At 43.6% G+C, this 26,833-nt stretch overlaps 1 protein-coding gene across 2 annotated transcripts in view; it reads left to right on the forward strand.

The window, feature by feature from the left end:
- Positions 1-26,833, forward strand: part of MAP3K13 (mitogen-activated protein kinase kinase kinase 13) — a 145,483-nt gene that overhangs the window by 100,930 nt on the left and 17,720 nt on the right. For both annotated transcript variants that reach the window (XM_052000047.1, XM_052000048.1), the window contains one exon: positions 11,099-11,201. The gene's annotated coding sequence lies outside the window, so the exon portion shown is untranslated. The remainder of the gene's footprint in view (positions 1-11,098; positions 11,202-26,833) is intronic.

Consider the following 26,833-nt stretch of genomic DNA (forward strand, 5'->3'; position numbering starts at 1 on the left):
GATAGCCTCTGCCTAGGGTTCCCAGGATGCTCTTCCTCTTCTTTGTCCTCCACTATCTTGATCTGGTCAGCCAGAAGGTGCCAGGAGGTATAATAAGTGAGGATCCAGTTGTGTCTAGAAGCTACTCTTGGCATCAGAACCTGCTCAGGAAAAAGTGCCTTGTAGGGTAATGATGGTGCTAGAGGAGATGGACATTGTGATAAATGTCCCCTTCTTCCATTTCCATATAGATGTGGAAGATTGGAGGTGAAGACCAATGAGTAGAGCATCAGACCTTCTAGTCTGTTGGCTGCTTTTGCTAAATGTGTTTTTATTTTAAGAATGGCTCAGTAGGAGTTGGGCAGAAGAGAGAAAAGGGAATACACATAAATTTAAGTGATGGGAAAAGAGGATTTTCAATAATAAAGATAACAAATCTACTACTTCCATGGCTACAGAGAGGGATGGTGTTGAGGTGATCTTGTTAAAACCATGTTTTTTATTAAATTGGTTTTAAGATAGTTTGTTCAGTAGTAAATGATGTATTGATTTTTATTGATTTATGATTCTTGAAGTCATTATTTGTTGTTCCCCCAGGCTCTGTAGCCACCCCTCAAAAAAAAAAAAAAAAAAGGGACAGGTGTGCCTCTATTAGCACTATTAGGCTTAGACCTGCTCTGGGAGAACATTCATAGGTGCATGATGCCCAAGTAGAATGGGCTTGCTTGGGAGATGGTGAGCTCCCCATTGCTAGAGGTCTTCCAACAAGAAGTAGCGGTCCACTTCTCTGGGATGTTATAGAGGAAATTCTTGGCTGGGAACAGATTAGACAAGATGGCAACCCCTTAAGTCCCTTCCAGCTCCAGAATTCTGCTTCTGTTTCTGAATGTAGAAGCCACTTTGAGAGTCTTTGCTGACAGAAAGATTTCAAACAAGATTTAGTTGAATAATTTGACAAGGGCCAGATGACCACTTGTCTGGGATATGCAGGAGGTTCTCAGGTATAGGTCAGACTTGACAGGTGTGGAGATCCCCTCTGACTGATTTTTTTTTATTCTTAAAATTAGAAAAATTCAACAATTAAATTAAATTTTAAAAATTCAACAAACATATTCAACATACTCTGTGAAATGCAGAATGCGAGGTGGTAAGAGATTAGAAAAAAGAATTGATTGATAAATAGGTGAATTTTAGCTAAACCAGCCTAAAATACAAGTATGTGAACGAGAGTGGAGAATCGCTTTATAAAACATCTGACAAGATGGACTGCCACTGTCCTTATATGGGGGCAGAGCCTGCTAGTCTTGGTCTTTGGAATCATGACCAACTTTGGTACCAGTCCTGGATGACAGCACATAGTTCTCAGAGGGGCCCCTAATGATCAGCAATTGGTCCTTGAACTTGTAGTTAGAGCAGATGTCTCAACCACAAATAACACTGGCCCCTGCTCACTGCATTAAAATCACAGGTTATCGGTATTTATTATTATTATTATTATTCCTTTAAAAAATATTTTATTTTTTTTTAATTGCTACCACTTTCCACCGATTCCACAGTAGACCCCTCTCTTGTAACTAATTACAGTTCAGCAAAATTAATGAACACAGTGTCTTTGTCTGAAAATACGAGCTTCTTTGCACCCTTGACGTCTTTCCTAACTCTGGACCTCGGACAAGAGGCAGGAGGCATAGTTCACTATGTTTGCCTTCCAAAGTCCCAACTGGCCCCTGCAACGCTCAGTGCTCCAAAGTCTGTCCGTGTCGTTTCCTTTGGGTCAATATTGTGATTCTCCTTACTTCTGCCCTGGTTCATCTAACTATTCTTTTCAGATCCCTCTGAATTTTTTATATCCTCCACTTCTTTCAGTACAAGAATATCCCACTATATTATTATATTATTATAATTATATTCTTATACCACACTTTGGCCATTTACCAGTCCATGAGCGCCCACTTCCAGTTTGTTGCTGCTCCCAAAAGTGCTGCTCTAGCTATTTTGGTGTGGAAAGGACCTTCCCCTCTGTCAGTTTGACCTCCTTTGGGTGTATACCTCACAGTGGTATCACTTAATTGTTTGCCTCCAGCAACTAATAGAATCTTCTCATTCACTCTGTTTATATGAGCAAATATTGCAAGTGAATGGGTGGACAGCAGCCTGTGCCATCCCTGTGATAAGCACCGGCCTGCTGAACTCACTCAGGATCCAGATCCTATTTCCAATGGCTACGTGGCTACATGGTCAGTGGTAGTTGTGTGTCCAGTCCATTTCTGCCATATAGCATATAGGGGGAGGGTAAAAGCCACGGATTATTGTGAGGCTCCAGTAAAACGAGCTATGGTGAGCACTTAGCAAACCTCAAGAATTGTACTGTATATGGCAGCTGTTGGCATTATTAATGGGGGCCTTCAAGAAATAATCAGCCATTAATTACATAGTTCATGGAAGACTTTGAAATACATTGGAAACTTGGGTAAGGGCTCTTGGAAGTCAAGGAGCCCATCATTTTGTGGATAAATAGGGAAATTGTCTTGTCCAGCAGCTCCCAGGGGCCAGTTTTGAACCTAAGACGCTGAGCCTGGGACTCTTGTCAGGAAAGGTTCCGTTGTCCCCAGTTTTCTCGAGACTGAGCTTCAGTAAAGTGAAGCTGCCAGGCTCTTGTTTGGGGATGCTTTCCATTCTGGGCCAAGTGATCCTGGAGATCTTTGCCGGCCCCAGCGTTTGCACACATGTGTTCAAAGCAGACCCCAGATACGAGACAGGAAGAATTATCATTAGCCCAGATTCGATTGCTCTCTCCAGCTGGTCAGCGAATTCCCCGGGCTTTCCCCAGGGGGGGTGATTAGGCTGCCTCAGCTGCTGTCCAATTCCCCTCTGGCTGAACTACTTATGCTAATGCTGTTAAGCAGCAGTTGTGGGAGCCTAAAGCCGAGAGCTGTGAGTTGTCCCTGGGTCTTTTTAGCATAAAAGCCTGCCTAGGTCCGGGGTTCTGAGGACTGGCATCCGGATCCCTGGAGCTGAAATGAGCAGACAATATAGGAAGAGAGAAATAATCTGGACTAAACTGCGGATAAATGAGCTGGTGCTTTGAAAACTACTTGGTGGCCTCTGGTACATTCCTGTTTCCTTAAGAGAATGAGCGTAATCTAATCATAAGGTCTTAGAGCAATCAAGGAAGGACATCTGCCTCCAGATCTGCCATATTTGGTAAAGTCTAACTCGATTAACTATGTGCCCAGCCCCTACTCCTACTGCCTGGACCCAGACACATGGCCCTGATTGGTTGGGATCCAAGGAGGCAGTGGTTTGCTCCGTGGAGCGCCACATGGCTCATCCAGGAAGGAGGGCAGAGCCCCCATCATCATTAGCCATCATCTCTGGGCCACATGGTCTTTCCCAAAGGCCCACAGGGACGTGACACTGCAGCCTTCAAAAGAGTCCTTGGATCCCGTGGAGAGAGAGACAATGGCCACGTGCAAAAACGTACACAAAACTGTCCGGGGACAAACAGACTGAACGACAGCTGAACACACAGGGACAGATAATGGGGCTCATCTCCGGGTAGCCATTCTAATCAGACAGGAGACGAGGCAGTTAGAACAGGTCATAGAAGGGCCCTGTCTCTGTCTCTTCCCCTGCCCTCCCTTCCAATGAACAAATCAAAAATAAATAAGTACAGCTCTCCATACTTCCCTGTCACATAATCTGGAAAACAAATTCACCCATTAGCCATTAGCTGGAAAGGTAGAGGTGTATCTCGGGGATATTGTGAGTCCCGGACTACTGCAATAAAGTGACTATTGCAGTAAAGTGGGTCACACAAAATTTTGCGTTTCCCGGTGCCTATAAAAGTTTTATTTAAATTAGTCTGTTATATCTAAAACAATGTATATACATCAATTAATACATACTTTACTGTCAAAAAATGCTATCATTTGAGCCTTTAGCCAGTCATAATCTTACTATCAGTGTGATCAGGAGCAAGTCCCTGCACATGTCTTTAGAGAAGGCAGGTACAGGAACCCATGCTAGGGCAGCTTCCCTGAAGTAGATCTGTGGTCATCTTCTCTGTGGAGAAAACCCCCAGACCTATGTTCCTAACCCCAAGTGCTCTCCTGAGCTCTGTTCCTACCACCAACCGTTCGTGGGCTATTTCCAAAGTCATCATCTTTCCCCTCAGCCCCTCCCTTCTTCCAAGGTTTTCCCCATTTTTATTGGGTGCCCCATCCTTCTGGTCTCCCGGGTTTGGTTCGCTACTTCAGGGTTGTTCTCCTTACCACACTCTCCCATAACAGCTCTTGTCCCCTTCTCTCCACCCGCACAGCAGCCACCTTCCTTTAGGCCCTTGTCTTGCCTGTTCAGGCCATTTGTTATAGAGACCGATGCCCCAAAGGGACAATGGGAGTTACCTCATCACAGCCAGCATCTCCCCGGAAACACTCTAAACCCGGGCATATTTTTCTAGAAAACTGTCAAAGACAGAAGGGAATTACACCATATGGAAGAAAGAGATCCTAGCAATCACTTGGAAGGGACCCAACACTCATCTTAGATCAGTCAAGCCGCGGGAGCCCCGAGTGCCTCCAACATTCAAAAAGGAGAGCAGAGATAAATATCTAGGGGACGTTTCCCATCCATGGCCAGACCTCCCTGTGAACTTTCCAGATCACTATAGACAATGCATCAAAACAGGTAACATTTACATAGCACTGTGGTAATCACCTGACAGTTGTTATCTCATTTGATCCTCACAATAACCTCGAGAGGAAGGAATAAACCCCATTTTACAGAGCAGAAGCTAGGTGAGCTATAAGTGTCTGCAGCAGGTTTGAACTCGGGTCTTCCTGACTCCAGACCCCAGGGCCCTCTCTACTGCAACACTTAATGCTTTCTCACCTCTTGGCTACCTGGGGTCTCAATGGTATCCTGACCCAAGAATTCCACTGCCATTCACCCCAAAGATCATGGTATATAATGGATGCACCTCAATCCATCCAGCTGTCTTCTGGCCAAGTACAAAGACTTATTTCTTCTTTCCTCTCTCTCCCTCTCTTCCTTCTTCTTTCCCTCTCTTTCTCCTTTTCCTCTCTCTCTTTCCTTCCTTCTTTCCTTTCTCCCTTCCTTGCTTTTGCTTTTCCTTTCTCTCTCTTTCTCCCTCTCTTCCTTTCTTCCTTCTCCATAGTTCTCTGGATGTGGATGGCACCCTCCATCCCGAGTCTACTGGAATTGTCTTAAATTATTGCACTGCTGAGAAGAGCCAAGTCCATCACAGTTGATCATCCCATAATCTTGCTGTTACTGTGTACGGTGTTCTCCTCGAAGGAGGCCCCACTCCACCTGGAACTCGAATTTGAAACATATTTTATACATAGTCTTTAATTACTTATTGGCGAGCACACTATCTTTCTCTATAGCACATATATTCCTTGAGGGCAGGGGTATCTTGTTTTGGGGTCCGGAAGGCCCAGCTCAGTACCTTGCATGTAGTAGGTACTTGATTCAGTTGATATTATCTATAAGTAATTATTAAATATTATTAAGAATATCAACTGAATCAAATCCTTTTGGGATGGGAAGTCGGGAGAGTGATTTCTTGGGCTTCTGGCCCAGCACCCTTTGGGGCTAGTCGAGGTTCTATACCCATCTATCCCAAAGAAAAGACATGGGGCTGGATCTCTGAGTTCATTCTTTGCAGAGGGAGGGCATTGTGGGTATAGACATTATCTCTTCTGCTGAACTGGGTTAATATATTTTGAATTTTGCTAGACTTATTTTTTGTCCTCTTTTCAAAAATTATTTGAGGTAATGGAGGAAACACATTGAGAAATTAACATGATATAAAAACAAAGGCTATAAATAAAATGCTTCAGAAATCTTCTCCCTCTGCCAAGATGCGAGGTATTTTAACTTGGGAATTCTGATGGGCCTGTGTCTGTTATCAGCCAGTCCAATTGTTCTGGGAGGTCTCTCTAAGCAGAGGAGCCCATGAAAAGCATCACATAGTCAGGCGGAAATGGACTCACAGGACAGAAAGCAGCCAATTTTGCAAGCTCATCTGGAAACTCCAATCATCTCTGTCAAATGGAGGAGCATTTTTATATCGATATTTCCACTTGGATCCTTTGGAGTGCCATGGATGTGGAGCTAGAGAGTGTTCCCCCTGCCCAGACCACGTCTCTGCTCTGCCCATAGTCAGGTGACCAGATAGTCCGTTATTACAGGAGTCCAGGTGAAAGATTAAAAAGTATTCTGGCTATGGAAGAGGTGTGGAAGGGCACACAAAATGTGTCCACCCTAATCTGAGAAAGAGAAGACAGGGGCCCAAAGCAGTTCCCTCTAGGAACACTCAGGAAGTCCTCCTCATCCCTCCATCCCAATTCACCCTCCTGTTCTGCAGCTCCTTTGGGCCCTAGTAGCCTGTGGCTGGGACCCTGAGACAGCTGGGAGGGCAGTGAGCCAGCACCCAAGGAATGGGTGTCTTTGGCCAAGGTGCTTTTATTCCCAAGCTCTCTTCATTTAACAAAATGAAGCAATGGCTGTATGTAGTGTGTCTGTGGGGGTAGGGCAACAGAAACTACACATTATGCAGGAGACTAGTGGATAGCAAGCCCGGGTTCAAATCCTGCCTCTTCCACTAACTGCATACACTTGGGCAAGTCCCTTAACTTAACTGAATCTTTCAGGCAACTCTCCAGAACTTGAATTTCTGAGTCAGGGACAAGAATCAGTAAAACAAGGCTTAAGCAGAGATCCCCAGTAGGTGAATATTTACTTGCTCACAAATCATTTCCATGGACCACTGAGCATAGATTATGAACTCAACAAGCACAAGATGAAATGAAATAATTGCCTCAGTGGGGAGTTTTTTGAGTGAGGGGGTGTCATGGTCAGATCAGTTTTAAGATCAGATGGAAAAGTGAGTGTGAAGAGGTGAGGATCTGCACCAGGATGGTGTCAGAGGGAGGGAGATGTGGAAACAACCCTTTGTATATGGGGAGGGGTGAGAGTGACTCCTAGTACCTGCTTCTGGGAGAACAATGTACCCTCCTCAGCCAGCTGGCAAGAGTGAAAGGGAGGGGAGGGAGCCCAGAGAAGAAGACAGTGTAATGAGATTAGCATTGAAGATCCCATCTTGTTCCTGTTTATTAATCTGGTGGGACTCATTCTGTTCCACCAAAACTGTAGGGGACATTCTTCCTGCCTAGAAACTGCTGTGGAGCTCAGAGCCCACAGTTCCTGGAAGCCTGCTGTAGCCTGCAGATGGTCTAGGAGTATAGGGGTACCTATTCTGGGAAAGGGGGAGGAGGCCAGGTGGTATTTATACATCTGATGGCTTTGGCACTCAGGTAGTAATTAGGGTATAACTGTCCTGAGAGAGACACACAGGAACTTGCACAGGAAAGGGTGGGTTTGAAAAGGGTTGGGCGATGAGGCTGGATTATGATTGTATTGGGCAGGAGCCCTCATGATGGCAGGGGGGTTAAGATTTTCATGTACTTTCTCACTCTAGTTCCTCACACACTCCATGGATCACAGCCCCAGGGGCTCCGGCTCCAACTTTGGAAACCACTGCTTTGTTCCAAGTTTGCCATTTTGCACAGGTAGAAGAATTCCCCAAGCTGGTCAAACCTACCCCAGAAGTCTCCTATTATTGTCAAGGTTTGGTAATTGTTGTCATTTATCTGTGTGGTTGCTGTCCCATCTCAGAATGGGAGAAATGTGCTCAGAAATAAATCTGGGGGCTAAAAAATCTAGCCTGATAGTTACCCAGAGGAGAAAAGCCAAGCCAGGCTTTTATGTAATAATGAAATCAAAAGGTTTAAAACCTGTTTCTCTATTTAGAGAAGAAATGGGCCCTCTACTTGTTAGTCTTAAGATACCCTTTAGCATGAATTGATGTCCAAATAAGATCTCTAGCACTGGAAAGGTGCTAGAGAGAACAGAAATAAATCCAAGGAGAAGGGGGCTTGATTATTCTTTATTTTGCTGTGCTCCTGGTTATAGTTTAAGAAATAGACTAAGATTTAAATGCTCTCACTAATCTGATGAAGATGGCAATGGTAACAGCTGTTATTTGTCCTTCAGTTTCCCATGATATCAGGGAGGGGGTGCCATGATGGGCAAGTGAATTGGATTTAAGTGAGGGAGGACTGGGCAAGGCCTCACTTTCCCCTCCAGCGCCACTTGGTTCCAATGGTCAGATGTAGATCGGGATGACTGGAGATGGCCCAGGATTGAAATGGGAGACCTTGGTCTTTTTAAGCGAAGGTGGAAACTGAGTTCGAACCCATTCTGTGATTAGGGCTTGGTAGAAATTGAGGCAAAGAATCTCCTCTTTCACCTAGTCCAAAGAAAAAACAATCTGAAAAATGAATAGCTGAGAGGAGATCCTCAGAGTTTCTGGCTAAAGCAGAAATCACTGCTATTTACATTCAACCTGAGTCAATCTGGACCCGAACCATAACCAAATGGGGCTTGGATTGTGACCTATTGGTGGCCAATCCATGAGAATCAGAGCGCTTTGGGTTTGTTTTTGTTTGTCCTTCGTTCTCCAAGAGGACCATGACTTCGATGAAGTGCTGTGAAGCTGCTCATCTGCCTCACTTTCCCCTCTCTGAGATTACAGGGAGCTCTGATAACAATCTTAGCCATGTTATGCTACTGGGTGGTGATTCTCCCTTTCCTCCTTTTTGTGGAAGAGGGCTTCTCTGGAGGATTGTTTCTCTTCTCAGTGAAGGATTCTCTGAATCCTTCTTATTACAGATAAGGAAACTGAGACCCAGACAGGGAGGAAAGGCCTTGTCCAAGGTTCTGTAGGTAGGAAGTGAAAAAGTTGAATGATTTGTTGAATGATTTATGAAGTTCTTGTCATTGTATAGGCCTCTGGGTTTGGCACTGGAGGATACAAAGAAAAAAATGAAAAACAACTTCCCACCCTAATGGAACCAAACTAGCAATGGACTCGTTCAAACATGGTATCTTTGATCAAACATCCAGCACTCTTTCCATATCCCATGAGCAGTAAAATACAGAAACTAGACAGCGCAGTGGATAGAGCACTAGACCTGGAGGCAAGAGACCCAAGTTCCAATTCAGTCTGAGACCCTTATTAGCTGAGTGATGCAAACTTAAGTCACTTGATTTCTGCCTCAATTTCCTCATCTGTCAAATGGAAATGATAACAGCACCTACTTCCCAGAGTTATTGTCAGGATCAAATGAAATATTTGTCAAGTTCATCATAAACCTTAAATTTGATAAAAGATTAATTTCCATAGGTAGCTTCACTAAAGCTACCTAAAGCGAGTCAGGTTTGTGACCACCCATCAGAGAGTTGGTTTCTCCTCTCATTCAAATAAAGAGGTAAACTATCCCATCTCCTGAGGAGAGGTGATGGACTTAAGGTAAAGAATTATCCTATTAGCTATTTATTTTGCTTTATTGTTCGCAGTAATTAAGAGAGTTTTGTTTTTTAATTGGGTGAAATGGTGGAGGGGAAGGGAGTGAGGATTATCAATAGGTCTGCTTAAAGAAAGGTATGAGAAAGTATGAGAAAACATCTTGGAAGTATGAATTGAAGGAAAATGAGACCAACTTTGAAATGTAAGATAGACTTTTTAAAAAATCAAGCAGTACAGAAGAAAAATTACAGCTTCTACCACAGACTCCTTTCCATTTTTCTGTTTTATTTTTCATATAAAAATGCTTATTTGCTGTTATGGTCTACACCACTCCTTTCCTCCCTCCCTCCCCCCACTTTCTTTTATCCCAACCTTCTGGCTACTCGTGGTTCAGTGAGCTTTCCAGTACTGTGATCCAACATGGCAATAACCTGAGTGGCCAAAAAGCCAGCCACCTGCAGAGCTGCATCCTTTAAAAGCTGGGGGTTACCCTGGGGAGCACTCTGCGCTGCGGTGCTGTACCAGCCTGGCCTCTATACGTGTGCAACTGTAAGGAAGTCCCTTCACCTATAACGACTCCGATTTCCTCCCTTGTATAATAAGGAGTTGGGTCTCTTAAGGTCTTTCTGGCTTGAAATCTGTGAAATCAAGCTGAGAAAAATGGGGGGGGGGGGATTTTGAAAGGGAAAAGGCATCACAAAAGTGCAAGAGGCAGCCAGGGACGTGCTGCAGTGAGAGGGAGGGGTCCCCTGGGTAATGGGATCCCCAGCTGAGCTTCAGGTCCTTTGGCCTGGTCAGCTGATCTCCCCTCAACCCTCAAATGAGGAAGGTCAGTGAAGGTCAGGTCAGTCATAAGCCTCAAACTTAGAACAAAAGTCACTTAAATCAGCTTTAACTTAAGTGCGCAAAAGACAGGAGCCAAGGGCCAGCAGCCCACAGGACATCTCTGTCCATAGGCAGCCTCCCCACCACCCCTGCCCCCGGGACAGAAGGTCCGAGGTCTAGAGAAGGAAATGGGGCCAAAAAAGGCGCGGGGACGTCGCCCAGCGTCGGGTCGGAGGAGTTGGACGCAGGTCCCCGGATCCCAAAGCCAGTGGTCTTTCTTCTCGAGTAAAGAGAACTCGGACTGTGCTGATGAAAAAGCTCTCCTTGTTCCCGCTCACTTTTTGAGTCCTCCTCTCTGTGATCCCATTTGGGGTTTTCTTGGCAGAGGTTCCGGAGGGCTTCCCAGGTAGGAAGAGTCTGAGGCTCCCGGCCTGGCAGTGCCCTCTAGCTGTCCTACTAAGCAGGGCATGAGCAAGTCCCTTTACTCTCTCTGAGCCTCAGTTTCCTCACTTGTAAATGGCAGTAATGGAGGCAGCCTCTTCAAGGCCGTTGGAGGGATTTCCTGAGTCTTTGTCTACAAAGCAATTTGCAAATCCTGGTTGCTATGGAAACACCAGCTGTCATTCTCCCCCACTCACAGTCCCCGTGGGATTCAGGTCATGTCCCCAGACCTCGGGCCATCCGCTGTAATCTGGTTCCCCGAGTCTCCCCAAGAGCCGGTCTCTAATTGGGCTCCTGTCTGGCCAGAGCGACGAGCGAGTGGGAAGGGCCTCGGGGACACAGCCCTGGTCCCGGCCAAGCTGCCCCTTCAGAGGGTCAGAGTCCCCTCCCACTGGGCCCTGCTTCCTCCAGGATCAGGGCTGCACACGCACTGATCGTGTTCTGATCTGTTTGCAGATAATCGGGAAGACGGGAGCTGCCAGTGAACGCCCCATCTTTGCAGATGATGCTAAACTCTTCTGGGGACGGAAATACCGACCTGGGGATATACCGCATGAAGGTAGGAAGCGTCTTTGCTCCTCAGATAATTCTGTGCTTCCTTCTCTGTGTCACACTCGGCTCTTCCCTCCTTCGGGGCAGGGACTGGGCTTCCTTTTTGTGTGTGAATCCTCGGCACAGCACGTAGTAGGTGTTTTAAATGTTGTGGAGAGCAACTGCTCAGTCACTGGGAACTTGCCCTGTCCCATGGCTGCCCAGTGGGCAGAGGGACAATGACCCGAGGCTTCGAGCCGGAGGGAGGCCCGTGCTGGACGAGACTGGCCCGGGAGCTCTCTCTGGAGAGTCCATGGCTGCCAGGCCAGGGAACCGCTGGTGCTGAGGGAGCCGGGAGGGAGAAGCAGGGCCAGCTGGTCGGGGAAATCAAATGGGACAGGAGCCTGAGCTTTGCTAACAGACAGGGCCTGGCTTTGGACTTCGGTCTGTCCATCCACCCTCCCCACTGCACCTTGGGCCACAGCAATGAGCTCCTTCTGAGGTCGTCTGTCTATAAACTCATGGGAGACAAAGGACTGGGCAACCTTGGCTCTGTTGCTTCCCCGGCGGAGGAGAGTGGAAGGAGGCCCTGGCTCTAGAGCTGCACAGTGGAGGGCCATCTGCCACCCTGGAGGCTCCCCACCACGGAGTCACTCCCTGGACACCCGAGTCCTCCCCATAAGAGGGCTGCACTTCACTCTGTGCTCCTAGGACAAGGCTCCGATAACCTTGGCCGTCAAGGGCTTGCCATGATGGAAAGCCCAAGGCTCCCCCTCCTCCTTGGACTAAGAGCTGCCCAGACCCCCACAGACTTGCCCAGGATCACACAGCCAATAAATTCGGAGGCTGCATTTGAACTCGGCTTCCCCTGACTCCAGGCTCAGCATTCTGTTCACTGCAGCACCCCCTGGTGGCTTTTCCCAGCTCTCTGTCTCTGTCTCTCCCCTTTCCATTCTCTCTCTGTCTCTCCCCCTCGTTTAAAAGACTCTCAAACACATCCCCTGCAAAGCCAAAGGCACAGACTAAATGCTTATTGATTGTTTCCCATCCTGCCTCTGTTTCTTACTCCTCAGACGCTTCCCCTTCTCAGGTCCCACTTCCTTCATCTGAGGGGTTGGAGGCCAGATGAGCCAGGAGGCTCTCTCTGCCTCCGATTGCTGCGGGTCATTGTTCTTGCTTTACAACTTCTCCTGGTAGAAGCTTAGGAAGTGTTTGGGAAATGACCATTTTCATCCCCATTTTAGAACAGTCCTCTTAGAAAATGAAGATTGAACAACAACAATACTGGGAGAATCCTTTAGGAAAAAAAAAAAAACAAACCAGAGACTATTAACGCTGTTCCATGCGCAGCCTGGAGTTTTCTTTCCCAGTGAAACTTGAGCCAGCTTCCCCTGAATTATTTAGTGACTTGTATCGATTTCTCTCTGGTGCAAAGGGAAATGGACATTCTAGGACAATGATCTGATCCAAGAGAGAATGATTAATTTCCCCCGGGCAAAATCTCTGCTCTGCCCAAGTTCATGGTGTTCTTGTACACACTTTCTGGGCATTTCCTTGATTAAAATATCACCAGAAAGATAATAAAACTCTGTCAGCAGAAAAAGAAGGCAAAGCAGAAATAAGAGTATTAAAAGCAAGCTTAGGACTCCCAGTCCTAGAAACAGAAACAACCCTCCCTCTTGCCAAAAAAAAAATCGTATTGGCACTTCTGCAGCCAGTGTGCATCTCCTCTCTTCTCCCCACTATGTCAACAATGAAAAATTAGGGATCAATTTCTTGGGGAAACAAAGATTCAGAGGTGGAATTCAGAATTTCTAGGGAAACAGACCCCGAGAGTTGAAGTGATTTTCACACTGTCCCTTCCCCTCTCCCAATCCTCATTCATGGCTACCTTCCCACAGAAGCCAGCCTCCATCTCCATCCTGGGGTCTTTAGAACAGCTTCTGCCCTGGACCACAGGACTTTCATCTCCAGGTTCCTATGCCCCAAGCTCTGAGCATGTCTGAACCTCAAGCTCCACTTCTCCTGACATCAATATTTCCCCTCTTATGGGAGACCCTGTCTGTCCTGCTGACAATCTGGCACTTCCTTTGACAATCTAAGTGTTGGATTAGGCCTTCCATCCATCTCCAACCTATGTTTCGTTCCCTTTTTTTTTTTTTTGCCACAGTCTTAACTATGACATTTTCCTGATTGATTAATCTTCCTGCCTCCCCCCAGTTCATCATGGCTCCATCACAGTCGGGGTGACATTGGGCAAATGCTAAATAAGGGGGTTGGTTTGGGTAGACTTTGAGGTTCCTGCCGGCTCCAGTGCTAAATGTTCTTCATTTTCCAAGGCACAGAAATAGTTGTTTTAATCTGTTCAAAAATCAAAGAAGCACAAGTCTCTGAAATAGGGACAATAATACCTATTATTCCCAATGTTCTATTGTTCCAAAGGTGGAAGAAGATCACATACATAAAGCACTTTGTGAATTTGAGAACATTGTACAAAGTTCAGCTTTTAATTAATCTCTATCAGCAGCTCCCACTCTCCGCCTTTTGCCTTTTTGGAATGGCTGTGTGGTCCCACTGGGTGAGGGTAGGGGGGATTGAACCGGGCTCTTCACAAATGTTCCCCTAATTGGCAGGAGCTTGAGTCCTCTTTGGATTTGGGATTTACAGAGAACGCTTTCCCTCAGCTTTTGGTCTCTTCAATATAACTGAACTCTTAACTAGTTATATATTTTTAAACCTGCAAATCTGATCTCTAGTACGAAAGTGATGGTGACTCTCCGTTTTTAAAAAGCTGTCCTATTTCCTTTTAGTTTTTATTTATTTTTACACCAAAATTGTTTTTCCTTCATATAGGAAAGACACGCAAATAAGCAGAGCTCATCCTTTACCCCTGCTTCTGGGGCACCTGCCCCAGAATATCAAGCTGCTGTTGTTGTGGTTACATCCTTTGAACCAGGTTCAACTGAGTTCAGTGCTTAAAGGCTGCCTTGCTGGGCATCAAGCGCTGTCCTTGGTGCTGAGGATGATGCAAAGATCTATTGAGACAGGTGTGTGACTGGAAGAGATGGCGAAACTTCAAGTGACATTAATGGCTGAGTCCTCAGGATTCAGAGAGCAAGTGGGGAAAGCCAGGAAGGCGGGGTACAGGACACTTTGCTCCTCCACTTAATCTTTATTGGTCCTTCCCACTTCTACTTGGATTTGGCCAAATCCTTGGATGTTCCCAAAAGAATCGGAGAGCTATGTGTAGCATAGTAGAAAGATTATGGGGCCTTGGTTATGAAGCTGAATGAGACCCCAGAGACCCTCAATCCAACCCCTATTTACAGAGGAGGAAACTGAAGCCCACCACTTGTCCATCACCTTGTGGATAGGGTTCTAATCCTACAGCAGGTACTTAATACCTGTGTGATCTTGGGTAAGTTACTTCTGCTCCTGGCTGTTTCTTCATCTCCATAACATGGTGCTTGGACTAGGGGGCCTTTGAGGTGTTTTACATTTGCCTAGGCCAATGAATCTGTGCCCCTAGAGATCCTAGAAGATATGGGCAAAAACAGTAAAATCACAATAGGAAATTTTCAAAATAGGTTATTCCATTTAGTCGTCTTCATCTCCTCTCTTCTGGTTCTTGTTTTCTCTTTTGTCCCTTTTCTTCTCCACCAACTTCATCTCCATCTTCATCATCTACTTTTTCAGCTTCATTCATTCCTTTTCTCAGTTACCTGTCCCCACAAAGTTTTATAGACTGTTTCATTTTTATCTTTGTTTTTTTTTCTACCTGGGATATAGGAGGTGCTTATTAAGTGTTTAGGCAACTTCAACATGATGAAATAGCCTACATTGACAAGGCTGGAGTAGCATTCTAGTGTTCGGTTTTTTAAACTTCTTAGTTGAAGTTGTTGTTTAAAAAATTTTGACATTGGATCCAGAGTTCAAAATTGATTACATGAGTTCAAGAAGTTGGGATATTACTAATTTGTGCCCCAGAAATTATTGCCAGTATGACAGAAGTTTCTAATAGCCTTTGCCTCTCACTTTATTTCTATTCCCCAGGTTCTTTCAGCACAAGAAGTGAGGGAAGGAGAGGTATAAAATGCTAGTCACATAGTAGCAATATAATAATATAATGTTGATAAGTAGAATCTAAATTTTAAGTATACAATATGGGGAGAGCAAATGAGTAATATCACAATCGAAAAATCATAGAAAACTATGGAAGAGCTGAGCCTTGAAGGATGGTTGCAGATGAAAGGATAGAGCATTCAAAAGAGAGGGAACTATAGAAGCAGAGACATCCAGGTGGGGAAGTGCAGGATGGATTCAAAGAATGGCTAAAAGAGTAGCTGAGAGTTGGCTAGAAAAGGCAACAGTTAGATTGAGTGATAGCTTCAAGGTCAGGCCATTGTGGGGGGCAGGCAGGAGGGAACTATTCTGAGCAGCCATAAGGCCTGCCTCAGGGAGATTGGATTTAGAGAAAGGGAAGTGAGTGGCCCCATTTAGTGAATGGCAGTGGGCCTCAGTCTGATATTCTTTCCAAGGCCTTCCCATAATGTACCACCATGGTTTTCCTAGTCTCCACATTGTAAGTCTAGCAAGTGCGGGACAGCTGCTGTGTACAGTGTTGTGTCTGGGGTCAAGAAACTCATCTTTTTGAGTTCAAATCTGGCCTTGGACATTTCCTATCTGTGTGACCCTGAGCAAGTCACTTCACCTGATGAAAAGGATGGAAGATAATCTGTGTGTGACAACATTTGATAAATAGCTTATGGAAAAAAATTTGTAAAGAAGCAACTAGAAAGTTGTTACATAATTACAGTGATACAGAATGAGAGCTGATGGCAGGAAGAAGTTGGAGAGGCCAGATGGCCATCTAACAAAGATGTTCTGGTAAAGATTCCTTAAAGGTTAGGAATAGGTTTGCTCCACCTAGAGCTTAATGGGCTGATCAAGATGGCCCTAGATTTCTTCAAATACTCGAATTTTTGACTGACAAAGAGGAAACACATTTAAACCATATCAAGAACATTATAATAAAAGAGAATGAAGCAGTAGGCTCAGAGGACCTAAACCTTAGTTATCAGTAGGACTTGATTTGAGGGTTTCACTTTCCTCTCAGTGAAGCAAAGGAGTTGGACTAGATGGACTTTGAAGTCCCTTTTGCTCTAGATCTAGATCTCTGAACCTCTCCTGCCAAGAGATGGGAAACTAATGGGACCAAATCATAAATATATTGTCGGACACTGACACTGTTGTTTCTGGATAGTAGTTTTTCTTTATTAAGGAGATCATTCAGTTCCCTAGGGTAGAGGGCTATTACCTAGAAAGGACATTAATGTAAGAAATAAGAATGGGTTATGTTCGATCCAGAAGAATTTCTAGAATGTAAAGTTCTTTAAACATCCAACAAAGCCACCGATGGTGTTTGAGGACTCTGGAGTGTGGGGTAGGGGGTGAAGATGGGGGGAGAAGAACAAAACAAAATCTCTATAGCAAAGGCATTTGAGATCACTTCCAGGCAACATTGGAGATCAATATCTGGGTACATTATGTCCCTTTTGAGCTTCAGGGTTCTCATCTGAGAAGTGCCTCCCCCTATAAAAGGGATGAGAATTCTTGGGAGAGTCCAATCTAGGGTGTAATTGTCTCCTGATTGTGGCTCATGGGCAGCCGCCAGTCCTAGGCGGTCTGAAATGCCCAAGCTCAAGTTGTTCCCAGTCTTGGTACAGTCATGACAGGGCAACTTTCACTCTGTTAGAAGAGTTGAGGAGCGAGCTTATGGCTCCCAGCCAAGGGAACATTGCTCTACCCTTCTACAGTTGTTTTGCCCCCAGTAAAGCTAAAAGAAAAAGTCCTTAGCTTTGGCCAAATGTGGCAGTGCCACATTTCCATTCATTATGGGCACCAGAATATCTCATGTGATTTTTGGTTATGCTCAAGAGTTTTTTCAGTGTTTTTTGTTTATCTTAAATTTTTCAAATTGAGCATCTTTTTTGTGATCTATGTGCTATTTATTAACCAGAATATTGAATTAATGAGGACTTCCTATTGACCTGTGTCTTGGTCAGCCCCAATCTGGTGTGTTGTATTCATTTCTGGATTCCATACTTCAACTAGCTAGGGAGCATATAAAGGAACATGGGTCGTGGGAAGTCTGGGGAGAGGCACTAGACATGTTTAGCTGGGAGAAGAGAGGGCTCATGCAAATGTTTTCATATATTGAACCTAAAAGAGAGTAGAGGAGCACAGAGCTATATTTGGAAGGGGCCTCAGGAACCATCTTGTTCAATCCAATCCTCCAATCATTGTTAAGGAAACTGAGGCAGACAGGTGAAGTGACTTGCCCACGATCTCACAGTAGCTGAATGTCTCAGGTGAGATTTGAACCGAGGTTTTCAACTTCTATGCACAATGACACACCACTCAGGTTGCACAGATGCTCTTTTGTCCCGGGAGCACAGGGTGGAAGTCACAAAGAGGAGTATTTAGGGTCAGTGTAAATAGACTGGTTATGTTAGGAGTTAGTGGGCTCTTCCTTACTGGCCGGCCCCAGAGAAGAATGGACATGAGTTTGCCTCTGGGACATAAAAAAATCACATTTATCAAGGGTGCTGGAGATGTCCAAAGTGCTGATAATATTGCAAGGATAGAAAGATCATTAGTGACTGGGAGAAATCAGGGAAAACTTCATGAAGGAAGAGGCTCAGGTGTGTAGGGAAGGAAGGGAAGGAGGTAGCTGGAGTAGGTCCTGAGGAGAAGAAAAGACATGAGATCAGAAGTGCAGGCTGAGGAGAAAAGGAGGCGTTTGGATCAGTGTAAGATCTCGAATCAAATGCTCTCGAGTGGGAGAGGAGAGATCCCTCTTAGTGCCTTTGCCAGACCAGAGCCAAGCATTGTGTCCACTTCTGGGCATTGCATTTTGGGAAAGACAGTGGAAAAAAAGGAGCCTGGGTAGGTGAAACCCCTGAGGATGATGAAGAGTTGTTGATCATCAGCTGTAAAAGCTGGGAATATTTAGGAAAACTGAGGCAGAACTAAGCGGGCTGTTATTGGAAGAATTAGCTTTGTTATGTTTTGCCCTAGAGGAGAGAAGAAGGCAGGGGCAGAGGAATCACAGAGAGGCAGACTTGGGTTTGATTGTAAGAGAAGTTTGACCAAGTAGAATGAGTTACCCGAGAAGTAGAGAGTCCTCCCTCCCTGGAGGTAGGCAAACAGAGACTCAAAGGCCAAGTGTACTGTAAAATGATGCCTTTCCTGGCAGATTTTGGACCAGCTGACCTTTGAGGTCCCTTCCAACCCTGGGATTCTGTGGCGATTGCTGAAGGGACTAGGTTTGCCAAGCTGGGGCAATGCACCATTTGTTCAGTGTCTGTAGTCGTCCAGTTCCTGAAACTTAAATGTTTTAGTAGAGCTGTAGGATTTGGGGGTGGGAGAAATCCTCCAGGCATTCAAAGGCTAGTCAAAGCTCAGGACAAGCAACCTTTGGGTTCCAGAAGGTTCCTGACGGTTCAGAACAAACAACTAGACTTTGACTTGTGCCAGAGAAGAGCATACACCCAGATGGGCCTGCTATGTCCTTTGGGAACTTGTTCATCCTGCCCTGTGGAACTTATCCAGCCCAGTACCAGCTGTTTGGATGCAGTCAAAATGTCTCTAGTTTTGCCCTCTGGGAGGGAAGAAAGGATGGAGAGTGATTTAGGCCATATGGCTCAAAATATACTTAGGCAATCTATTTCTCCCTCTTTATCTTAGTATCCACATTTCACTTATAAAGTGTTTTCTCCTTTTTGCTCATTACTTTCTGTAATGTTCTGGTTTAGCTTTCTGGAGGTCTTGGACCAGCCTTCATTTCAGTAGAGTAATCATCACGAGAACAGCCAGAGATAAAGTCCAAAAATCTTTATAGTCTCCTTGCCTGGGGCTCTGCTAGTTTTCCGGAGTTCTTCAGACTTGACTTGGACTTGGTTTCAGTGGGGGAAATGCAGGAGCACAGGCCAGCCACCACGATAGTGTGAGATGGAATAAATGTCTCTGGCTGAGTTTGTCCCAGCTTATATGCTTTATTATAGGCCATTGTAGGCGTGAACCTTGTAGAACTATATTAAGTACTAAGTACATGTTCTGAACGAGAGAACTATCAATCACCGTACTAAACTAGATAACCATTGTCTTATCAATTCCACTGAGTTAACACCTTGTTAAGGGCCAGAATTCTGGCCCATTACAACTTTGCTTTTCGGTACAGTTGGTACTGGGATGATTGATCCCTTTAAGGCTAAATTCAGGAAATCATGGAAAACTGTTCAGAAGAAGGATAGGGTCACATGGGTCCATGGAAAGGGCCAGATGGTGTTAAAGCTGCCTGGGATGGTTCACTTCTAGCACTATGGCTGATGGGTAAACTGGAGCTAAGACTGAAAGAGGCTAATGAAAAAGAGTGGGGGAGTGAGAGTGAGAGACCTTGAGAGACAGACTGTACATGTTCAGAGAGTGAGGATTTTCCAACTCAACAAGATCTTCCATAAGGTCCTTTGGCACCCATTTCTATCTTGTCCCTTTGCCCCTTAGACCAGGAAGAGTAGGGAGAATTGGCACAGTTGTCCAGAAAGCCAAGCATGGAGATTTGATGTGGGAAGCAAGAACATTAATAGAAGTAATGAGGGAAGAGATCTGGCATGGGGCAAAATGCTGGTGAACATGGGCATATATATCTAAAGCCAGAAGGACCTCAGAAACCAATGAGTGCAACACAAGGGTAAACTGAGGCCCAGGAAGGGTGAAGTGATTTGGTTTATTTATCACTGGATGGGGCCTCAGAGACCAATTTTTTTTTTATTTTCTAGATGAAGAAGGCCAAGAGAAGTTAACTGATTTGCAAGGAACACTTAGATAGGAAGGTCAAAGAGGCAGAATTTGAATCCAGGTCCTCTGACTCCAAGGCAGTGCTTATTTTCCTTTGTCATCTATGTGTCTGTTTTAAACACCTTCTTTATGCGCTTCCTATAGACACTGTGCCTGCAATATAGAAACTAAAACAAAGCAGACGCTGCCCTCAAGGAGTTTACTTTCTATCAAGGGAAATATGTAAGTAAATACAGCATATGTATGAAGGAAAAATCATTTGTCAGCGATAGGACAGCTCGGGGGATCAGAAAAGTCCCAGGTAGAGCTTGGCATTTGAGTTAAGCTTTGAAGAAGTTTAGGGTTTCCAACAGACAGAGTCAGGCAGCATTTAGGGTTTAGGGTTAGAGTCAGGGTAGGGATAAGGACAGAGAGTGATTTTCCTTGGTCCAAGAATAGAGAGCTTGCAAGTATAGGAGATGATAGAATGTTTTGAAGGGCCTTGAATTTCAGACAAAGGAGCTGAAATTTATTCTGGAGATGGCTAGTGTAGAAATATGCTTTGACTGACTGTACGTGTTAATATGTATCAAATTGCCTTCTCAAGTTGGTGAGGGGAAGGAGAGAGAGAATTTGGAACTCAAAATTAAAATTAAAAAAAAAAAACCTGTCTTGGATGTATTTGAAGGGAAAAAAATTAATTTTTGAAAGTATTTTAAAGAAATTTTTTCTGATAAATTTTTTTTATTTTTATTTTTTATTAAAGCTTTTTATTTTTCAAAACTGGAGAATTCTTCAACATTAGCCCTTACAAAACCCTGTATTCTAACCCCCCCCCCTTTTCCCCCACCCTTCCCCTAGTCCAATATATGTCAGACATGACTGATGAAAATTAAGACAACTTTTAGGTACCACTACACACTTCTCAGATTGGCTAACATGACAGGAAAAGATAATGACAGATATTGAAGGGGATGTGGGAAAATTGGGATGCTGACACATTGCTGGTGGAATTGTGAATTGATCCAACCATTCTGGAGAGCAATATGGAACTGTGCCCAGAGGACTATCCCAGTTATCCAGTTGACACAGCTCAAATCTGTAGCATTTATTAAAGCAACATAATAAGAATAGTAGCGACAGAGAATTCTCCCATAATCCTAAGGCACATTCTCCCACATTGTACTCATAATATTTTCAGGTGAACCTACTGATTTCTCAAAACGATAGCTTCAAACAAACCACTTTTCTCTAAGCCATGGCTCCAATCCTCCCTTTGCAGTGAAACCTGCCTTGACTTTTCCATCTGTGAATGCCTCACCTCCATTTTATTTAATCTGGAACCTGGAACGTACACAGTAGTAGATGAACTTTCCAAGATCAAGGACTGATTGATTTTTTATTTTTTTATCCTCATTGCTCCTTGTTCATAGTAGGCTATTAAGAATGTAACAACATCAAAAAATAATTAGAAATTTATCTTGATGCCTTTTTTTAAACAGCATAATAATATTCTTTACCTTGCCTCTCCAAAAAGCCATCTCATATAACAAAGGGGAAAAACTGATCAATACATTAAAGGTCTGACAATATGAGCAATGTGCAATATTTGTGGACCTTTTACCTTCTCAAAGGAGTGAGTTGGGAGAGTCTTCTCATATTTCTTCATAATTTTGTAACATTCACATTAATCATTGTGTGTTTTCATTTACATTGTTGTGTAGATTGTTATATCTATACATTGTACAGCTACATTGTGTGTATTGTTTTCTTGGCTCAATTTACTGCTGTCTGCATCTGTTCATATAGCTCTGTCCAGTGTTCTCTGTACTCATTGCAATCATCATTTCTTACAGCACAGGAATATTCAGTTTGCTTAGCCATTGATGGACCACGACTTTGTTTTCAATTCTTTATTAAGACAGAAAGTGCTGCTGTACTATCTTGCTCTATATGGAGACTTATCAATGACTTCCTCTGCTACAAGCCTAGTCATGGAATTTTTGGGTCAAAGAGTATATAGCGACCCCAGAGATACTTTATTTACTTGCTACCAAATTGGGTTCCAAAATAGTTCTCAGATTTGCAGTTCCACCAACTATGCACAAGTATGTCTATCTTCCTGCAATCTTGGCTTCTGTCTTGTCATTTTTTGCTAGTTTGCTGGGAGTGAGGTAAAAATTCAAGGTTGTTTTGATTTACATTCTTCCTATTGATAGTGGTTTGGAATATTCTTTTCAAATGTTTATTAATAGGTTGTTATTCTTTTGAGAATGGCTTATTCCTGTCCTTTGAGCCTTTATCTATTGTGGAATTGCTACCTGGTAGCAATTGCATTGAATTGGGCCTTCTTCCAACCCCACCCCTTGGATGAAACAGGCCCGAATCCCCTCCAATTCCGCCAGTCCTCTCCAGGAAGTCTTGTTCTTTGTGGTTTCCCTTTCCTGTAAATCTCAGCCCAGGAATCGGAATGATCCTCTGAGCTCAATTCAATTTAATGTAATTCAAATAAACATTGATCTAGTGAATTCTGTGTGCAGAACTCCGTGCTAGTGGTAGAGGAATAAAAATGGAGCCCCATCATCAGCGATTCTCCAGATCCTGAGTCTGGGGACAATCTTGAATGGGACTGATTGGAAGAAATATTTCTCAGAATTGTCACATGATCCCTGTTCCCAGAATTTTAGAACTTTGAGGAGTCATTTGTTCTCTGGAGGAGTGAACTTTGAACCTGGAAATGCAGGAAGTTGCAGGAGATGGGGGAGGTAGCCAGCATTAGTGATCATTGGCCAAGGACAGTTACATCTTATCTATCTATCCAATCTATCCAATGAGAAGGCTTGAGTCTTTTGTGTTTAAACCCTGGACAAGCCGGGAGCAGGTCAGGTTCCAGGAGCACATGGCGGGAGCTGGGATAGCTCCCAAGTGTGTGCCTAGGCCTTTCCCTGCAGGAATTAAATAAATGCCTTCTCTTTGTACCTGATGATGTCTCTGATTAGTTCATTAGATTGGGAAGGGGGTCTTGCACCCGACCTGTCCCATACAATCTCTAGGAACTTGTCCCTTTACTGACTAATAGTCCCCAGCCAGGAAAACTGGGGAAACATGTAAATTATATATTAATTAACATTTAATGAATTAGTTGAATGTTATCTACTCTAAAGCCCAATATGTGGATTTCAAGGGAAAAACTTTATTAAGAGGATTATAAGAAGATGACGACCTCCTTTCCCCCCATTCAATGTCCATTAAGTGTGTAAGTTCCTTAGGTCATTTGTAGCCTTGATCTTGAGTTCTCCCTCCTCTTGTCTAAGCTAATTCCTACTGTTTGATGGCCTCCTTCCTCCTTCCTTTCTCTACCTTCTTGGCATTTCTCATGGCTCCCTTACATGGGCATCTGGTTTGCCAGTTTCTCAGATCAGGCAAGGGAGAATCTCCATTCTTTCCATCCTATTCCCACTTATTTTCTCCCAGCAACCCTTGCTCTCTGGCTTCCCTTTCTCATCACTGATTCCCCCCATCACTGTGCAGACCTTTAGGCAAAAATACTATTCATTTAAGAGCAGGAAAAAGAGGTGCAGTGTCATTCAGGCCATGCAAAGTTTGGAGAAAACATTGTCCAAGACTTGTGTCAGGTTTTTGAACAGTGTGAAGAGCAGTCTTTCCTGGCTGTGTTAACTGTGCCTGAAAGCAAGCACGGCTCAGCAAGGCTAAGGCCACCTGCCTACCTTGCTTAGAAATCTTGTCTGCGATAGACCTTCCAGCATTGTTCCCTTGTCAGACTGGAGGGTGAATCTGTTCTCTTAGACCAAAGAGTTCCAATTATATTATAGCGTTCCAAAGAGACCAGCTTATTGCCTGTCAAGCTACCACAGAGCCATCCTCCGAGAAAAGGGAGGGGGAGGGCAAAACCTACCCAAGACTGCAGAGGTCTTAATCGGCAGGGTCTCCCTCATGGCTAGATTGGCAATCAGCTTGCCCACTAAGCTCCTTAACTTACTGGGTCTCCCTCGTGAATAACTCATCCATCAGCAATCAGATTTCGAATTTAAAATACACTTTTAAAAAAAATTTTGTACTTGACAAACATCATCAACCAGGAATACTTCCATAAAAAGAATTAAATGCGAAACCACAGATTTCTAATACATTTAACTTACATTGTTAAATTTATCTCGCTAGTTTCAAAATTACCTTGCTTGTCTGTATCTCTTTCTATACTATTGAAATTTTTAAGAATCTTCTTTTGTACTTTTAAGAAATTCTACTGACATTTTTTCCTTGTACCTTCCTCGACTATCTCTTCCTCACCAACTTCAAAAAAGAACAATCTCCTTTATCAAAAATAAATCTAGTTGAGCAAAAGAAATTCAAACATTGTTCAAGCATCTCATTCCCCATCTCACAGCCTCATGGCAGGTAAGTAACGGGCATTGTCCTGGAACCAAATGACTGCTCATTGCTTTGATCAGGATTTCAAAATCTTTTAAGGCTGTGGTGTTTTTTAAAAATTATTTCTCTAACATTCTGCTCACTTTAGTCTTCATCAATTCTGAATATATATTTTTCAATTCTCATCACATAATGATATTCCCCGATATGAATGTGTATGTGTGTGTATTCCAGTTGACGGACACCTTCTTAGTTTCTAATTCTTTGTTATAATAAAAGTGCTGCTGAAACCGTAGGCTTCTTATACTGCTAGGTCTCCTTGAATAATTCAGTAATCATTTTGCCTTCCTAACCAGCTGGGTCTCCCTCTGGGATAACTCGGCAATCAGCTTGTCTGCTAAGCTTCTTATTGTAGCATCCAATTTCCCGTGTCCAGGGCAGCTTGTTAACTGCTGGCCAGCTCTATCTTCTTGCCCTCCTGGGCCTGTTTTCTGGGTCTTTGTCCTTCTTTAGATCACAGTGATTTAGGTTGTTCCTCGTCCCAGAATGGCTCTAAACTGCCCCAGTCTTTGTCTCTGGGTCCCTGAAAATCTCTGATTCCTTTGCAGCCCATGAACACTAGAGGGCAAGAACTGTGTCTTACTCACCCTTCTCTGCACTATTTAATATAGTTTCAACTTTGCAGATAGCTCCCTGTACTATAGAATTGGAGAAATCAGAACACACTCTTGCCTAAGATATCATTATGGACTTCCCTGTACAGATGAAGCAACTGAAACACAAGAAGAGATTAAGAGACTTGTTCAGGGTCACACAGGTGAAAAAGAGCAGTCAAGATTCAGCCCTGGGTCCTGACTCTTTCCTCTACGTATAAATCTATTCGCAAGTTTCTTAGAATTAGGTACATTTGTTTTGGAAATCTGTAGATAATATTTGATATTTTTATGGTTTTCTTTTTATTCTATTTGGGGGGAAAAACATGTTTGTTTATTCTTTTTTTTTTCTAAACAAAACTAAAATGGAGTCTGGGTGGAAAAGTCTGTTCCTAAGCTGACCCTCTGGTTTTATGACTACAAATAAGTAATTTAGTTTTAAGATATTGATTAAAATAATGATACTCGAATATGAAAGAGACTATCTGTTTTATGGTAGATATTCTAATCATCTGTGTGAAATGCACATAGCAGAGGTGGATGGTGAGTTTTATTGCTGGAAGGACAAATAGATGAGATCACAGAGCCATTTGAGTCATCTCGGTATTTAGACCAGAATATCCAGAAATTTATTCAGGAACAGGCAAGATGGTGCCCATGCTTAGCATGGCAGAGCAGCATAGAAAAGAATGCGAAGAATAAAGCCAGGTTTCAGCTTTAAATCTGACTATAGTTAGATGAGAAATTCTATTAGGGGTCAAAGATCAAAATTGGCCAATTTCACCCGTATTTCTACTGAATCCTTGCAATCACATACTTTTCCTCCTCCGTATATATTAATCGAGGGAGGAAATACTAGTCATAAGATGTCCTGAGTTCAAATGAAAATATGAGAATTATAGGACATCTTAGGATAACATATCAAGTCTTCTTTCTCTCTATGATTTTGGAGCAGAGCCAAGGTGGCTGGCAGCATGCCCATGTGACCTGGGGAGCAAACAGCTGTTGTTCCCCTTCTTTTTCCCTCTTTGCTCTGCTCTAGAAGGAGCAGAAGTCAAGAATTCTTTGAGGACCAAACAGCATCAAATGATACAAAGCTTTTGCACATACGAGAGATAGTAGGATGAAAATGTTTGTTTATTATGATATCTCCTTATAATCAATATATATATGTGTGTGTGTGTATATATATATATGTATATATATATTTTGGCACAGGTAGGAGAAATTATTGTGAAATGATTAAAAATCATTTTAAAATCAGATGATTCTGTCTACACGCTGGACCTTCTCTGTATTGGCTCTTATATTTCTCGAGATGAAGGGACTTTAGGGGCCATTGAGTTCGAATTGTGAATTTTACAAGTGAGGAAACCAAGGCTCAGAAAGGTTCCCTTACTGGGCCATATCACAGGCAATATGAGTGACAAGTGGGATTTGAATTTATTTCTTCTGATTTTGGCGGTCTTTCTTATAAAAAAATTTCTGGGCCTGCCCAATAGCAAATAAAATCTTTCTATAGATAGTAACAGAAGGAGAGAGATAATTGGGATGCTAAGAATCTGTTTTGTCAAGCTTGCTTTTCTGTATAAGTACATAATGAAGTCCACGTATGGCTTCCAATGGTGAGAACAATGCTGAGCAAGAACAAATGCTTCAAATTTAATTTGCCTCATTTTACAAAGAAAGCAGGGACCTGAGAGTAAAGGGATTTAGGATTATAAACCTTAGAGACAGAAGAATAACTTGAGCTGATCTGCTCTATTCCCTCTCATTT

The sequence above is a fragment of the Antechinus flavipes genome, chromosome 4, assembly GCF_016432865.1.
Source record: "Antechinus flavipes isolate AdamAnt ecotype Samford, QLD, Australia chromosome 4, AdamAnt_v2, whole genome shotgun sequence".
Lineage (NCBI taxonomy): Eukaryota > Metazoa > Chordata > Mammalia > Dasyuromorphia > Dasyuridae > Antechinus > Antechinus flavipes.